A 15,091-nucleotide genomic window follows, 5' to 3' on the forward strand; every position below is an offset into this window, starting at 1 on the left:
GTAAAAGAAAGAAGCTCACCTCCTTTTCCTGGTATTGAAATCCAGTTATGGTCTATAAGTGGAAAATATTAGGAAGGCTAGTGTAACTCTATTACTGCTGCAACAGGGACAAATTTGCCCAACACGGAACAGAGCTAGCTGTGAGTCTCACAAATCAGCCTTCCTGATGGCAGCTGAGTACTAGTCCCAGCTGAAAAAATGGCTAAAGAGGCATATGAACAGGAAAAGAAACAAACCAAAAGTTTAACTAAACAACTTAGTACATCAGGGGAAAAAAAGGAAAGAGAGAGAAAGATCTTGATTTGAGTTCAGGGTAAAAGTTCATGTAGTTCTTGCTGTAACTAAGCCATTTCACACAAACCATCTGCAACTGCTCTAATGGTCTCCTTATACTTTGTCATTAAAATATCTTCAAGTGAGTAAAAATCTGATTTTTTTTTTCAGGTAAACTATGCCGTTTTGGACAAAAATCTCTTAAATCTTTTCCCACCCAATCATTCCCATTTTTATAACCAAGAGACCGAAGCCCTGGGATGGATGTTCAAGAGCTAGATTGACAAAGTAACGTAAGCACTACTAAAGCACTATAATACAAATCTCCATTTGTGGGGAAGATTATCAACCACAAGCCAAAAGTCTAAGCTTCTTACATAATGGGTTGGGCACTTCCAGATAGTATTGAAAAGGCAGCACATGGGGAAAAATATCTCATGCAGCCAGAAAGAAATGCCAGCTTGGTAATGTAAATCAGGAAGAGAAAGGAAGTAAACTTATGTCTTCCAGAGCCTAGAAGAGTGTGCTAGCCATGAGCAGCATACTAAAAAAACAAAACGAAACGAAATGGAAAATGGAGACGATACTCACTGAGTCACTACCACCACCACTGCCTATTTGTTGAAGAACCAGGGGTGTTTAGTGTTTTCACTCTGCACCCAGCATTTTGGTTTTCTTAGGCTACACAGTCAGAGGAACATCTGATCTGTGGATCCTCAAAATGCTTGACTATTTGTCAGGCACCCCGCTACAGGTGACACTCAAAGTTAAGGCCTTGCTGGGTGCAGTTCATAAAAGAAACATAAACTTGTATGGAATGTGAAAGTTGAAGGCAGTGGTACCTACAGATTTCAGCGGCCTACAAGCTGGAAATTACTCAAGAGGAATTTGAGGATCAGAACTTTTCACTTGGCCATCTACTGATGGGGTTAGATTAGTTAAACTCCAGATCGTTGGGAGATTTAGATCTGAGGGCTCTATCCATAATCTTCCAGTCAAGTAGAAGAGTATAAATATTCTTTCACATCAACATTTCCATTTTCTCTCTTCTTTTTTGTTAGCTGTGTGCTTTCTCTGTGGTCTTTCTCAGGAGATGCAACTACACACAGTCATTCCCTGAGGTAGAAATGCTGTCAGATTCCACACAGAGCCCATGCTTGCTGGCACTGCCTGCACTAGAAGCTGTGCATGGAGATGGTATGTTTTCCAAAGCTGGAAACAGCTTTTGCATGCAGATTATTACCCTACAGTAACATTTCTATGCAAGTATCCATGGAAGAGAATTTATTTAATTGGTTTTATTGCCCAGAATCATCTGGAAAATCCCATGTCTAATCCTATTTAATCTGATAATTACTAAGTTAGCCAGATAGTTTGCTAAAAATTTTTTCAGTATAGCCAAGCATTAGAAACAATCCAGTCCTCTAGGACTGAAGGTCTTCAGTTCCTACCAATATAGGGTGTAAAGAATAAAGTCGAACTTTCCCTTTATTGGAGACATTATTTGCTTTGCCATTTTTACTTCTGGTCGTGCTTAGGTTCAATCAGAAACTTTAAAGGACATTTTCATAATGGCATATTGAAGCTAAGGCAGTGGCTCAAATGGAAAAGATTGTTTGACAGGATAGCAAATGACGTAAAGAACACACAGTCACGGAAAAGAGACAGAAAAGAAATCCAGACACTGAAAGCATGTGCAGAGTCAATGTGTTAGTGTTGCCTTGAGTACAAGATGATAGACAGGACGGATGAAATCCATGGGTAGCTTTAAAAACAAAGGGGTCTGATTCTCCTTTTTTTTTAATGACAGTCAATTCTAATAAAGCCAGTGAGCTACTCAGGTCTAAATCTGATGTGATGAAAAGAGAATCAGCCCTCAGGAATGTAATTTACATTTTAATTTGGTGATGGAAAGGAAGCTAGTGAAGGGGGCACAGGACAGAGGTGAAAAAAATTCTGAAGAAAAGAGAAATCTAGCCACAACATTCTGGGTGCCCTGTACTTTAGAGAACGGGCATTTAAATGGGGACATCAAAAAAAAGAAAGAATCTGAAATAGTAAAGAGAACAAGTCGTTAAAACTTCAATAAAAGTTTTAGCTGAGGAATCTAGTTCCTAGTCAAAAGTTAGAAGCTTATAATGAGTACAATGTGGCAATCATCGTTTCCAGCACTAAACGAGATGTTCAGTTGAATGATACTTTTCTTTGCACAACTTCGCACAACAGATGAGCTGTTACCTTCTGCTGGTGGCCATGACTGCAGTTCCATCACATCTCATGCCCTCAGTAGGAGATTTGCTCCTTTGCCTCCTTCTTCTCTGCTTCCCCTTCATGCTCTGAGGAACTTCTCACAACTCAAGCCAATCTGTACAGTCTCTGTGGGAACACTTGTGGCAGAGGTAACTTGCAGACTCACCCTGTGATCTGCTGCCTGTGCCAGGACCAATGGAGAAATGAAAAGCCATGGCTGTCATATACATTTGGACTATATTAGAGATCTGAGGTGCTGCCAGAAGATATGCTCAATTCAGCTCCAATCTAATGCTGTGGCTCATTCTACTTAGTCAGAGAAAGCTTATAAAATATTCAATCCTCCCTCTAATACTTAGAGTTTCCTATAGTTGCATCTCAAATGCTCTTCCAATTGAGCGTGTATAAATAACCTTCTTGGAACCTCGAATAACTTTTATCTTTATGAATCCCCCACCCAACACAGCCTTAACTGCTGTCACACTAGTAGCTTGCTTCTTACACTATTCTGTGTTCTGCTTCAACCTATCTTTCTTTAAAGGCTACATTGCATACTTGACACCCCAGCATGACATTGTAGAAGTTCCTGTAGACAGATCTTATGATATTGCAACCAGTTTTTTACCATGAATACCTGAATGAGAGAATTAGACCTTTCCTCTTATCCTGCCATCATTGGTACGACTAGTTTTGCAGTCCAATTAACCCACTCCCACAACTGTCTTTCACTATACATATTTGACACTTTGTGAGGGCAGGGGCCAGACCTCTGCTAAAATGCATAAGGGAGCCCTTAGCAGCCTCCATTATCTGCCACCAGCAACAACATGCTGTTGTGATGAGTTTGGGGTGAAACTTTGTGGATGCTGGCAGTCATAATTCAATGAGGAAAGAAGAGAAGTTCTTACTGAAGTTCAGAGCACTAAACTGTGGGAGCCACTACCTAAACGCAGCCCACTTGCAAGACCCATGACACAATAAGCTAATGACTCAGAGGATGTTTCAGTGGGTGTTATTTAATGAATTACATGAAATACAGAAACAGATGGAAGCCATTGTGAGAGAGCCCAACAAAAGGTCAAGCAAACAGTGAGAGAATTGCTAAAAAAATTGGCCCTGTGGAAAAAAGAGTGTGAGCACTTCTTGGGCAGGATACTCTCAGGAAAGGGTGTTTGAAATTGTACTGCAAGAATTTATCTTCTATTGTTTGACTTAAACTATATTCCAGGATCAAGGCGGTCATGTGCTTATGCCCTTGAAGACATAGAATAGCAATGAAATGTGATGAAGCCTAACTCTCCTCAGCCCTAGTTCTGTTGACTCTTCTGTGGATAAATGTATCACAGAAGTCACCTTTGCTTTTGCAAGAAGGAATTAAATATCCATTTTTTCAGAAGACCTTCAAAATATCCCCCCCTTTCAAAGAGGGGTGAATTGGGTAGTTTTCTGAGTGACCTGTTTTCTTTCAGTGAAAATCTTCCTGGCAGGAAAGATGATCTAACACAAATCTTACTTTTCCCAAGATATTTTGGATTTTGTCACTCTTTTAAAACAGAACATTATCCATGTTTTTCAGCTACCAGAAATTAAGTTTTGTAAGGCAAAACTCCTTTTCTTAAGAAATTGAAAATGGTGAGAAAAACCACATATGCTTATAACCATAACCATTCCATTTGAAAGACAAAACAAAAAAATAGGAGGTTGGCATATCTATTCACATAATTTAAAATACTGCCAGGAAAAGGCTGGGTGTTTCCTACTAGCATGATTTTCCATTCCCTATACCTATCTCTGTATTGAATAGAAAATATATTTGAATTATAAACTCTACAAACAAGCCAAGTTCTTTTCTCTCCTAAGACACAGTAAATCAGGAATTAGTTGACTTAATTTATTACATATTCAGGATTTGAACCAATGAAAATCTGAGCAGAATTTGGCTGCGTGTCTCAGGTGTAGTTTTATTTATTATTGGTAACGTGGCAATAGTGAAAAAAGCCAATGAAGATTTCCTATATGTGAATTGTGCTTGCCTGACAGAGAGGGACAAAATGACCTATTTTTTCTCTTAGTTATCAGGGTTATAAATTTATGGGAATGACAAAATATGTTCTTGAGTGGAGCAGGATAGGCTGAGAAAGGTGAGTGGAGTAGGATAGGCTGGAAAAGATTAGTGAAGTGCCAGTTGGAGCAAGGTAGAGGATATCAGTGACGTAGAGGGGCTGGGAGATATCTGCAAGGAATTAGAGGTTGAGGTTCTCTCTCTGCAACATTTGCTTCTCTACCACCCAGTGCTTCCAGCCAGTCTGACCTTCCCTGAGTGGGTAAAGAGAATCTGGTGCCATAAGAACATAACTCTGTGAGGATCAGGACAGGCAGGGTTCTGGACCAAACATCCGACTGCAGTTAGTGTATGTGAGAGATGCAGCACTTCTGTCTAGTCAGCCCCTCACAGCACTCCCAGACTTTACCTCTCTCCCCATCAATGTGGAGAGCTCAGGCCTGCTCAGGAAGCAGAGAAGAAATGAAGAGAGAAGGACAAGAGGAGAAAAGTGAGGCCTTTGCACGGAATCACAGCACAGAACCACACAATCACAGAATGGCTGAGGTGGGAAGGGACTGCTGGAGGGCATCTGGTCCAATTTATTCCTCAAGCAGGGCCACCTAGAGCCAGTTGCCCAGAGCCATGTCCAGGCAGTTTTTTAATATCTTTAAGGATGGAGATTCCACAACTCCCCTGGAAAACATGTATCAGTGCATGGCCCCCTCCACAGTGAGAAAATGTTTCCTGGTGTTTGGAGGATACCTGCTGTGTTTCAGTGTGTGTACATTACCCCTGGTCCTGGTACTACACACTGATGAAATGAGCCTGGCTGTGTCCTCTTTGACTCTCCCTTCAGATATTTACATACATTGATAAGACCCTTCCGAGTCTTCTCTTCTGCACATTGAACAGCCCCAACTCTCTCAACCTTTCTTTGTAGGAGAGTTGTTCCAGTTCCTTCATCATCTCCATGGTCCTTCATTGGACTCTGTCCAGTATGTCCATATCTCTACTGAACTGACAAGCCCAGAACTGGACCCAGTACTCCAGCTGTGACCTCAACAGTGCTGAGGAGATGGGAAGGTTCACATCTCTCAACCTGTGGGTAACACTCCTCCTAATGCAGCCCAGGACACCATTAGCCTTCTTTGCCTCAAGGGCACACTGCTGGCTCACGTTCAACTTGGTGTCTACCAGGATCTCCAGGGTCTATCCTGCAAAGCTCCTTTCCAGGGTATTTTCCAGCCTCTACTGGTGCACAGTGTTGTTTCTCCCTAGGTGGAAGATGTGGCACTTCCCCTTGATGAACTTCTCGAGGTTCCTTTCACCCAATTTCTGCAGTCTGTTGAGGTCCCTGTGAATGATGGCATGATCCTCTGCCATATCAGGTGCTCCTCACGAGTCATCTGCAAACTTGCTGAAGCGCACTCTGCCCCATTATCTATATAGCTAATGAAGTTGTTAAATAGTCTCGGACCTAGTACTGGCCACTTAGATGTACTTCTAGTTACTGGCCATTGGTGGGGTACACTACTAGTTGCTTTTTTTTGAAAGCCTCCAAATCCCAGCAACATGGAAGCAAATAAAGTAACACAGAGTATGTATATGCATCTCCTTTGACACCTATTGCATGTTCTCATCACCAACAGGGGGGAAAGGAGCTGAGGGACAGGGGAAGGCCAGTGGGAGCTATGCAAGAAGAAGAACTGTTAGAGCTGCTCTCATAGCTCTAAATGAAGCCTGATGTACTATTAGGCAATTATTCCTATAGGCTTTGCTAATGTTTTGCCCCGGTGTCACAATATGAGTGAGGTCAGTAAGACATATCTAGCAACTAAACTACGATTGCACTCTGCAACATGCAACTTTACTCCATAATCTGTGAGTCATAACTATGTTCTCTGCAGCTGTTCTCCCACTATTCAAAAATATAACCCCTTGACTGCTGCTGAATGTACTCATATTCCCACATTAATCCAAGATGACACATATTAAACACCACAATGATGCATTAAAAAGTCTGGTACAGTGTTTCCTGTCTTTATGGCCATAACAGAGGATTACCAAACAGGGTAATGTCCATTCTGCTCCAAAACACTGACCTCCGGTGGCCAAACCAGATGTTGTAAAATACAGCCTCTGCTTCAGGACAGATGTGTAATCCATATAAGTGTTTCTCTTTCCACTACTACATGTTGTGTGATGCAAATATTTTCATAAATGTGTTGACCACAGGGCAAATTTCCTCACTAATATCTTACCTTACACCGTGGGGCTGTCTCAAAGCATGGTGCTGCCTGGAGCACATTTTACAAGATGGCATGGGGGTTTCTTTTTTCTACACAATGAATGCTCGTAACCAACAGCTAGACTAAGTTGCTCAGGAATCTTGCAGAAAAGGCTGCACTAAAAGGACTAGATTTTCAAAAACACTAATGATCTAAATTCACACTAGCATTTCTTTTATTGTCCTGAAGGCACTTGCCCATGTGTTTGAAATGTTTGCCTCTGGAGCCCTTGATGGTTTCCAGAAAAATGCCACTGGGACAGTCCTGATTTTCTGTGGTCTATCCTACTGGCCCAGTAAAAAACTAGAAGCCCCTTAAAACAGCAAGATTCCAGAAGCAACTATGATGTTTTACACTGGGTAGATGACAACATTTAACAAGTAATTGTTGCAGCTAGGGGTATGAATTGAACAAAGCCACAGATGTGCTCATGGATATTTAAGCAAACCCCGCTTTGGTTTGCTTTACGCTTAAGTGCTGATTCCACACCAATACTAAGATGTGGTAGCTCAGCACAAGGAAAATCTAGTGGAATTCTTCCATCACCTCATAAGCTAACAAACTCAGCCTTTCAAGAGATGTGTCATGATTAAAGTCCCCTTTGCATTCCTGCTTCCAGGGCTCAAGTTGAGTCAACCAACCCTGGTGTGTGTTTTCTACAGACATGGGGTAAATCCAGGGCTAGAGCACTAATCTAGAAAGTAATTGTGAAATTTAAAAGCCTAACCCCCACACACTCCTTTAGGCATTTCATTTAACTGACAAACAGTGAACTTTAAGTTTTTGTGTGATTTTGAACTTTCAAAAATGCTGTCTAGACACATTAAAGATTAGAAAAATGCTAGTCTTTTCCAGATTTTAATCACAAGTAGTCAACTTCAGGAGAAATGGCAAAAACTCCATGAGTCTGCGTTACTGCTTAACTCATTTTAAATACTTTGCATTTAAATACTATAAGTAGGTGGGAATTTATGGTTCTTGGTAAACAAAAGAGAATATGGTTTTACTTCACCCTAAATTTTAATATCTCAAGCTGAAGAACAGATCTGAGACACAAAAGTCTCCATTTATTCTGAGGTACATGTACAAAGAGCAATTTCATACAGTGTAAAGGCACCTGAGCTCACCAGACCTCTGAAAAGAGAGTCACCTGTGTCAGAAGCAGTACAGTAGTACCAGTACTCAGCAACCCCAGAGGTATCAAACTTGTTTCCAGTTCATGGCAGGCTCAGCAACAATGCTTTCCTGAGACGTACTCCACAACAACGTCTAGGAGTGACAAAAGACCCATTTCCTTGCAGGGCTATCCGTGTTTTTACACACCAGGAGAGAACAGAATACACAGCAAGATGGGAGAAAGTGTAGTTAAAAGACTCTCATCCACACATGCAAACCCCAGGCATGAGAAAGTAAGTATATCTTCGGTGATTGCATGTGTGTGTGTGTATGTGTGTGTACATGTGTGCAAATATAGGCAAGGACCCAACCTTGACCATTGTTGCTTCTCCACCAAAACGGCTGCAGTACTGCAGCAGGCTGCCTTGAAAATCTTATGCTGAAACAATGATTACTTCAGACTAGAAATGCCAGCCCTGAGCAGCTTTTGAAGTGGAACATGTGCAAAGGCATATGTATGCTAAGCATCCTTGCTCTCTTTCTCTGTATAGATGCATAGATGAGATAGACACTAAATTTAGTAGTTGCTATAGTAGAAAGTGTGTTATTGTTTTAAAATCAGGAAGTAACACATTCTCTCTGTCATTCAGTATTTACTTTTATGGATTCTAATGTACATTCAAAAACCAGGTTTCAGACATGAGCGCTGTCAATGATTACAGGGCTTTTTCCCTTTTTCCTAGAATTGTCTTCCATGTAATGCCTTCCAGACTAGCTCAGCTTTTCATAAACAGTATAGTAAAACTGTAATAGCGTTGCTGCAGGTTTACTGAGAGTAAAGCCATATTAACTCTGATTGGCTGTTGGCTTGACAAAATTTGCCAGCTGTATGATGCGAAGTCACTTTTTCTTTCTTTTTTCGTTTTCTTTTTTTCCCCCCAGCACCATTCAAATCTCCTTCTCTTTTCCAGAGTATTTATCATTTGCCAATGTTTTTTTTCCAGTGCACTTAGTATAATGTATCCCTGAAGCAGAGAAACAGCTATATTTTGACGTTTGGCAAAAACAAAGCGCAGAGAATAATGACTCAAAAACAAAGTAAGACAATCAGACTTGTCTTCTGAAAGGTGCACAAAGAATGAATACTCATGACTACAGGCCAAGATTTTCAAATCTGGAGGCCTAAAATGAAGAACTGAATGAAGAATGGCCCTTTTCTGCCTCACCATATAAGACATTCTGAGAGTAAGACCACATTCATGAGGAACATCTAGAAAAGAAGCATTCAGCTTTACAGTTCACTCTGTCTTTTTGGTTTTTTTAAATAATTCAATCAAAAGTAAATAGTATCCTTAAAGGAGAGAAGGGATTTCTAGCTAAAGAGTTGTTCTTTAAATATCATGTATAATCTCACAAAAAAATAAATTCCTTGGCATTCTTACAATTTCTTAATGCATTCCAAGCGTCATCATAGCCAGCAGAATGGAAAGGTAGAAAGAGTCTCAAAAAGGTTCTGGAAACAAAACTAGAGGGACAACACTAAAGCACAGACTTCCAATTTAATTAAAGGCTAGGAAGCCTTTTGTTGGTAGATGAGTGCTTGAATTAATGAATTCACAAATAGAGCTGGCCAGGGAGATGAATTTCCATTCTGTGATAATTTCCAAATTACCAGAATACTTTTCATCCTGCTTTGGGACGAAAAGCCAAACACTGGAAAATTTTCACAGAACTGAAGTCCAGCCATATTTGGTTTCAGAAATTCTTAAACACAAGGTGTTTCGAAAATGAAATGTGTTTCCTAAGATCCTCGGCAGTCGCCAGCTGGATTGAACACATTTATTGTTAATAGTAACAGTAACAGCTGTGCATTACTGAATACTAGTCTAAAGCAAGTTTGTGTAGGGCTTCTGCATAACCAATATGCTATTACTGTGCTAACTGCAGTTTGCACTGGCCAGGGTTCCTCTAACACCAGCCCCAGAGCAGCTCAAACAGAGCTGTGGAACTCAGAGGGCTTGGAACCTTTAACCTGAGGTCATTCATGCAGTAGAACTGGTTCAGAGACATGGCACTTGGAAAACAGTCACACAGTTCCCATCTCCAGGCTACAGAGATCCCTGCACCCAGGATGGACAGTTCCTCCAGCTACCTGGAAACCCTGGGACTCCCCAGTCCTCAGTTCATCCTTTAGGTGCCTCCCAAGGAGGCAGGAAAGGGACTGACTGGGAAAGCCGGCAAGTTTCTAACCAAAGCCTGCCCAGCATTTAAAGTTCAATTTCTACTTGTCATCCAGCAACATGTAGGAAAGGTCTGTCCATCTGCTTCCCCACACTCTTTGCCACTCTCCCTTTGTAGGAAGCACTGCACTAAGGCTGTGTGCAGTTCAATTGCTCTGGCAGCCCGCTCTGGCTGTGTTGGAAAGGATACTTCCTCAGAGCACACCCTTGTGCAACACTGTTTCACAGAAATAAAACCTTACATGACCCAAACACTTTGAAGTCTACAACATGAAACCAGAAACGTCATACATCTTACTTTACAAAATAAGCAGCAGCAAATTCTATTCTTACCAAAGAACCTATTCTGTTTCCTGTATTTTAAACTTACTCTACCAATGGGTCAGCTGATGTCTACACCATTAGACTCTTCATCCTCTGCCAAAATGATAGTCTCGCTGCTGACTGTAAAATCTCACAAACCAAAAAAAGAGAAAAAACCTAATTGCTTATGGATCTTTTGTCACCCCTTTGGTATCTGTGGGTCATTCAGTTCCAGCCTGCTCATTTTTTCTCACTTTTTGAAAAGGACAGATTCACTGCTGAATCTAAAATCTGAGCAACTGGTCATTTCAAGCAAGCACAGCTTCTGTGAAAGACAGTGGAGATAACCTGTGTCAGCTCCATCATCATCTGTGAGGATAAGGTGGACATTTCCTCAGCAGACTCACATAGCATGATTGTAACATCTTTCCATATTAGAAGCCTTGAGTTTCCCTAAAACACAAGTCCGACCTCTATCTGTTGCCTTGCAATGAGTTGCCCCTGTCTGGACATCAGGTACTCACCAAAGCTGCTGTCTCACTCTCCTCCTCAGCTGGACAGGGGAGAGAAAATAGAACTAAAACCTCATAGGGTCAAGATAAGGACAGGGAGAGATCACTCACCAATTACAGTCTTGGGCAGAGCAGACAGCACTTGGGGAAATTATTTAATTAATTAGCAATCAAATTGGAGTAGGATAATGAGGGTGTGGGGGGGAAAACAAAACCAAAACAAATCTTAAAAACACCTTACCTTCCCTACTTCTTCCTGGGCTTTACTTTTGTCATGGTTTAACCCCAGCTGGCAACTAAACACCACAGCCACTCTCTCACTTACCCCTGGGGAATGGAGGAGAGAATTGAAAGGGTAAAAGTGAGAAAACGTGAGGGTTGAGATAAAGACAGTTTAATAGGGAAATCAAAAGCCGTGCATACAAGCAAAGCAAAATGAGTTCATTCAGTACTTCCCATTGGCAGGCAGGTGTTCAGCCATCTCCAGGAAACAGGGTTCCATCACATGTAATGGTTACTTGAGCACATGGTGCTATCACTCCCAATCTGCTCCACTGTGGATTTACATGGGCTGTAGAGGTACAGTCTGTCTCACCATGATCTTCACCATGGGCTGTAGGTAATATCTTCTCTGGTGCCTAGAGTATGTCTTCCTCCTCTGTCCTCACTGACCTGGGAGTCTGCAGAGTTGTTTCTATCGCACGTTCTCATTCCTCTCTTCTCTGGCTGCAATCGCACCATTCCCTTCCCACTCCCTACCCCACTTCTTCGATATGTTATCTCAGAGGCACTACCACCATTGCTGATGGCCTTGACCTTGGCTAGCAGTGGGCCCATCTTGGAGCCAGCTGGCATTGGCTCCATCACACATATGGGAAGTTTCTAGCAGCTTCTCACAGAAGCCACCCTTGCAGGTCCCTGCTGCCAAAACCTTACAAACCCGATACATGACTCTCTATTTTTCCAATAGAGGCACGTGGCCTCTGTATGAAAGTGCTGCTTTCCTGGCTCTTTCAAAAAGTCTCCACCCTCTTTCAGGCAGAGATTCCACTCCCTTACTGTTTCTTGTACTGCTCTCAGTAAGTTGTTCTTAACTTTTCGCAATGTTGTTTCTTACTGTCTACTCTATCCAGACCACAAGCAGTTTATTTCTTCACCTAGAGATTCCTCCAACATCACAAAGTTGCAGAAAGATGGTAGAAAGCTCCATCTCCAGCTATCTTTAAGGATTAACTAGGTGTACAACCTTTGATCATGGACTATCCTGGCAAGACTTTGTTGCCAGACGTACCACACAGTCAGTTAGGCATGACTTAGAAGCTTAGGACATAAGACTGGGAGGAGCATCAAATCCAGTTTCCTTTTACTTAAGGAAACAATTTACTATAATTCCAGTCCCACAATTACCATGTAATTCAATTTCTTCTCAGTCTTCATTTTGGTAGGCTAAACAAACAAAACTATCTTGGAGTTTGTCTACATCTGAGTCACAGTGCCAACCTGGGCAGCCACAAGTCAGGTCTGACCCAGGAGTCATGTCAAAGCCTTCACACGCACTGTGCCGGAGTCAATATGCCCTGCTGAGAGGCTGGGCATGTTGTCTTGGACACAATTCTGTGCTAATGCTGCTCTACGGTTCTTCAGAATGTTCCTGGGGAGATTTGCAATGAGACTACCTCACGAGATGATGCCCTGCCAGGAGTTTAAGACCTGCTACACATGTACCCAGTGATGGGCAGGGGAGGAGCCGATATCCTGGTGAGATGGGAGTGGCTTCTGCTTCACTGAAAAAACATGCAAGCCTATGGCCAGCTGTTTTGCACATGCCAGACTTTTCTTGGGAAAGGTAGTCTCACCTGGATGCAAGCCAGATTGGTTCTTCTGAAAGACAATGTGTGGCCTAAAGAATGGAGAATCACAGTTCTGGGTCATCAACGGGTACTCTGAAACATGGTTATCTTTCTCAGTCAACAATTTCTACCAAAAATATTAAGTAAGATTGGCCCAACACAGATCTTTTAGTAACTTCCTGTCAGCCTCAGAGTTCCCTTTTAAGCAAAATCCATGAAGTTTTCTTTTTAGCCAAGTCTTTACTCACCTTGCAATTTTTCTTCTAATTCCCATTTATTTCAGTTTAACTAGTAATTTCCTATGTGGCAGCATATCAAACACTTTACTGAAATCCAGATAGATATACTGTATTTCTCTAGTCTAAAAATCCATTTTTATTAAAGAATAATATTGGGCTAAACTTCAAGATCAGTGTCTGGTAACCTAATATTGCATTTTATCCTATTTTCCTTTTACCTCCACATGCTTAATTATTTTTTCTTTAAAATTAGTTCCTGGTTTTTTAATACATTTCAGGCCATGTTAATATGTTTGACATTACCCAGAACTTTCCCCCCTCTTTTCTGTTCTCCATTTCCACAATACTACCAATTAGCTCCACTTATTAAATATCATTGTTAGTTGGTTTTGAAATGCCAGTACCTTCACAGTTTAGGCTAAAACTTAAGCTCAACGAGTTTTGCTTCTTCAAGTGCCTTAATTTCCATTTGTGCCTTTTCAGACATTAGTTGTGCTGTGTTCAGACCCATGTGCTGCATCATTGCCTTTACTAAAAGCCAAGGTTCCTTGTTTCACAAATTGTGATGGGCTCCAGTCCAGTCCCTGCTAGCCCCAGGTCTGTGCAACCACAAAGCCATCTTATAATGTCTCCAGGTCAGAGTGATTTTGTTCTGTGAGGTGACACATCTTGCTGTGCGGGAGTTTACTTGCTTTTTATACATGTGTGACTGGGATTGTTTATTCAGAACATTGTACACTTCTGGTGTGTGACACATATTGGGTTGGTTGAGAACACTATATTTCTCACTATTTTAAAATCACAAATAACTTAGAGTTGTCTGCACTCATAAAAGTGTGAGTATGTAGGAAAAGTTGACCCCTCCTGAAGCTGTGTGTAGGTCTTGGAATAATCTGCAACACTGCAGCATTAATTTTGATGTTTTAAATATCAGACTGATAACAGAACTCCTAAGAAAGCACAGTACCACAACTTTATGGCAGCCATATGACTAAATCACATGTGAACTTGTTGTTCTTGAAAAGGCCAAAGAGCTCTTAAATTCTGGATTTCTTTCCAATTAAGAAACAAAAACCAAAACAAATCGCCTTGTTCTTTGTTCCTTATTGACTAGATAATAGGAGGTTACTTTGAAATGGCTTTGCACAGTTATTATTATTGGAAGGCTGTTTTCTACAGCACAGTCTTCAGAGTCTGTGAAACAGCCTAGGAGTTCTCAACCTTTTATACTGGAAACAGGTTTTCTTGAAAAAGAAACCAAAATTAATGCCAAGATCAAAGAAGCCTTAATTAACTTTTTAGCCCATATTTTTCTAAAGCACTTGCAATGATACAGGAAGAAAAAAATAAAAATCAACTCTTTCACAGGATTCTCAATACAGGTTGTTAGTGAGCCTTTGTGAAAAACGCAGACAAACACACGAATACACGCACATGTACAAACACAAACATACGCAGATACACACATGTCAAGTAAAAGGAGCCAAAGGAGCAAGTTACCCTGACAATAAAGTGATGTTAGCCAAATGTGACCTAATTTCTCCACAGAATTATCCAGGCAGAATTGCTTCCAAGGGATTTGCTTACACAGAGAAAAATCCTCCTTTTGGTATCTTCTTCATGCTGATTTTTTAGGGGGGAGGAGGTGATTGTTTATTTTAGTTTTTTCAAATTGGCACCCCACATGTTAACCCCTTTTTCAATAAGTTATAATGTAGTTGCTTACTCGTTTTTCCAAACTACCTTATTTTGACCGTAAAAGTCTATATTTACTCAGAAAAAGTGTCCTAAGGCTCTACTCACATTTAGAGTTCTGTTGTTCCAGGAACCATGCAACACATGTGAAGGCATGGACTTTCCCTTAAATCACGGGCAATTAATAAAAAATCCAGTCAAGATAAATTCAGACCAGAGCATGCAAAGAAATAGTAAAGAAGAGGATGTAATCTTAGCCACATCTGTGTACGTTAGAATGA

Source organism: Neopelma chrysocephalum, unplaced genomic scaffold (assembly GCF_003984885.1).
Source record: "Neopelma chrysocephalum unplaced genomic scaffold, ASM398488v2 Primary Assembly neopelma1_22, whole genome shotgun sequence".
Classification (NCBI taxonomy): domain Eukaryota; kingdom Metazoa; phylum Chordata; class Aves; order Passeriformes; family Pipridae; genus Neopelma; species Neopelma chrysocephalum.